We start from the raw sequence: 3,616 nt of genomic DNA, 5'->3' as shown, positions 1-3,616 counted from the left end.
TGAAAATTCTTAAAAAATTCGTCCAAAATCTTGATGTCTCCAATCTCTTGTTTTGTACGTTTTTTCCACGTGTCTTGACATCCAATGTATCCCTGCAATGTTTGGTGAAGATCTGAGTATGTAGTTTTTGACCTTATATGGAACCTCCTATCTGAAAATTTGAAAATTCCTAAAAAATCCGTCCAAAATCTTGATGACCCCAATCTCTTGTTTTGTACTTTTTTTCCACGTGTCCCGACCTCCAATGTATCCCTGCAAAGTTTGGTGAAGATCTGAGTATGTAGTTTTTGACCTTATATGGAACCTCCTATCTGAAAATTTGAAAATTCTTAAAAAATTCGTCCAAAATCTTGATGTCACCAATCCTATGTTTTGTATGTTTTTTCCACGTGTCTTGACATCCAATGGATCCCTGCAAAGTTTGGTGAAGATCTGAGTATGTCGTTTTTGACCTTATCTGGAACCTCCCATCTGAAAATTTGAAAATTCTTAAAAAATTCGTCGAAAATCTTGATGTCTCCGATCTCTTGTTTTGTACGTTTTTTCCACGTGTCTTGACATGCAAAGTATTCCTGCAAAGTTTGGTGAAGATCTGAGTATGTAGTTTTTGACCTCATCTGGAACCTCCTATCTGAAAATTTGAAAATTCTTAAAAAATTCGTCGAAAATCTTGATGTCTCCAATCTCTTGTTTTGTACGTTTTTTCCACGTGTCTTGACATCCAATGTATCCCTGCAATGTTTGGTGAAGATCTGAGTATGTAGTTTTTGACCTTATCTGGAACCTCCCATCTGAAAATTTGAAAATTCCTAAAAAATCCGTCCAAAATCTTGATGACCCCAATCTCTTGTTTTGTACTTTTTTTTCCACGTGTCTCGACCTCCAATGTATCCCTGCAAAGTTTGGTGAAGATCTGAGTATGTAGTTTTTGACTTTATATGGAACCTCCTATCTGAAAATTTGAAAATTCTTAAAAAATTCGTCGAAAATCTTGATGTCTCCGATCTCTTGTTTTGTACGTTTTTTCCACGTGTCTTGACATGCAAAGTATTCCTGCAAAGTTTGGTGAAGATCTGAGTATGTAGTTTTTGACCTCATCTGGAACCTCCTATCTGAAAATTTGAAAATTCTTAAAAAAATCGTCCAAAATCTTGATGTCTCCAATCTCTTGTTTTGTACGTTTTTTCCACGTGTCTTGATATCCAATGTATCCCTGCAAAGTTTGGTGAAGATCTGAGTATGTCGTTTTTGACCTTATCTGGAACATCCTTTCTGAAAATTTGAAAATTGTTAAAAAATTCGTCCAAAATCTTGATGTCTCCAATCTCTTTTTTGTACGTTTTTTCCACGTGTCTTGACATCCAATGTATCCCTGCAAAGTTTGGTGAAGATCTGAGTGTGTAGTTTTTGACCTTATCTGGAACCTCCCATCTGAAAATTTGAAAATTCTTAAAAAATTCGACCAAAATCTTGATGTCTCCAATCTTTTGTTTTGTACGTTTTTTCCACGTGTCTTGACACATAATGTATCCATGCAAAGTTTGGTGAAGATCTGAGTATGTAGTTTTTGACCTTATATGGAACCTCCTATCTGAAAATTTGAAAATTCTTAAAAAATTCGTCCAAAATCTTGATGTCTCCAATCTCTTGTTTTGTACGTTTTTTCCACGTGTCTTGACACATAATGTATCCATGCAAAGTTTGGTGAAGATCTGAGTATGTAGTTTTTGACCTTATATGGAACCTCCCATCTGAAAATTTGAAAATTCCTAAAAAATCCGTGCAAAATATTGATGACCCCAATCTCTTGTTTTGTACGTTTTTTCCACGTGTCTTGACATCCAATGTATCCATGCAAAGTTTGGTGAAGATCTGAGTATGTCGTTTTTGACCTTATCTGGAACATCCTTTCTGAAAATTTGAAAATTGTTAAAAAATTTGTCCAAAATCTTGATGTCTCCAATCTCTTTTTTGTACGTTTTTTCCACGTGTCTTGACATCCAATGTATCCCTGCAAAGTTTGGTGAAGATCTGAGTATGTAGTTTTTGACCTTATCTGGAACCTCCCATCTGAAAATTTGAAAATTCTTCAAAAATTCGTCCAAAATCTTGATGTCTCCAATCTCTTGTTTTGTACGTTTTTTCCACGTGTCTCAACCTCCAATGGATCCCTGCAAAGTTTGGTGAAGATCTGAGTATGTAGTTTTTGACCTTATATGGAACCTCCTATCTGAAAATTTGAAAATTCTTAAAAAATTCGTCCAAAATCTTGATGTCTCCAATCTCTTGTTTTGTACGTTTTTTCCACGTGTCTCGACCTCCAATGGATCCCTGCAAAGTTTGGTGAAGATCTGAGTATGTCGTTTTTGACTTTATCTGGAACCTCCCATCTGAAAATTTGAAAATTCTTAAAAAATTCGTCGAAAATCTTGATGTCTCCGATCTCTTGTTTTGTACGTTTTTTCCACGTGTCTTGACATGCAAAGTATTCCTGCAAAGTTTGGTTAAGATCTGAGTATGTAGTTTTTGACCTCATCTGGAACCTCCTATCTGAAAATTTGAAAATTCTTAAAAAATTCGTCCAAAATCTTGATGTCTCCAATCTCTTGTTTTGTACGTTTTTTCCACGTGTCTTGACATCCAATGTATCCCTGCAATGTTTGGTGAAGATCTGAGTATGTAGTTTTTGACCTTATCTGGAACCTCCCATCTGAAAATTTGAAAATTCCTAAAAAATCCGTCCAAAATCTTGATGACCCCAATCTCTTGTTTTGTACTTTTTTTCCACGTGTCTCGACCTCCAATGTATCCCTGCAAAGTTTGGTGAAGATCTGAGTATGTAGTTTTTGACCTTATATGGAACCTCCTATCTGAAAATTTGAAAATTCTTAAAAAATTCGTCGAAAATCTTGATGTCTCCGATCTCTTGTTTTGTACGTTTTTTCCACGTGTCTTGACATGCAAAGTATTCCTGCAAAGTTTGGTGAAGATCTGAGTATGTAATTTTTGACCTCATCTGGAACCACCTATCTGAAAATTTGAAAATTCTTAAAAAATTCGTCCAAAATCTTGATGTCTCCAATCTCTTGTTTTGTACGTTTTTTCCACGTGTCTTGACATCCAATGTATCCCTGCAATGTTTGGTGAAGATCTGAGTATGTAGTTTTTGACCTTATATGGAACCTCCTATCTGAAAATTTGAAAATTCCTAAAAAATCCGTCCAAAATCTTGATGACCCCAATCTCTTGTTTTGTACTTTTTTTCCACGTGTCCCGACCTCCAATGTATCCCTGCAAAGTTTGGTGAAGATCTGAGTATGTAGTTTTTGACCTTATATGGAACCTCCTATCTGAAAATTTGAAAATTCTTAAAAAATTCGTCCAAAATCTTGATGTCACCAATCCTATGTTTTGTATGTTTTTTCCACGTGTCTTGACATCCAATGGATCCCTGCAAAGTTTGGTGAAGATCTGAGTATGTCGTTTTTGACCTTATCTGGAACCTCCCATCTGAAAATTTGAAAATTCTTAAAAAATTCGTCGAAAATCTTGATGTCTCCGATCTCTTGTTTTGTACGTTTTTTCCACGTGTCTTGACATGCAAAGTATTCCTCCA

This window comes from Lepisma saccharinum, unplaced genomic scaffold (genome assembly GCF_977018435.1).
Source record: "Lepisma saccharinum unplaced genomic scaffold, izLepSacc3.1 HAP1_SCAFFOLD_198, whole genome shotgun sequence".
Lineage (NCBI taxonomy): Eukaryota > Metazoa > Arthropoda > Insecta > Zygentoma > Lepismatidae > Lepisma > Lepisma saccharinum.
Note: the sequence above shows the minus strand (reverse complement) of the source record.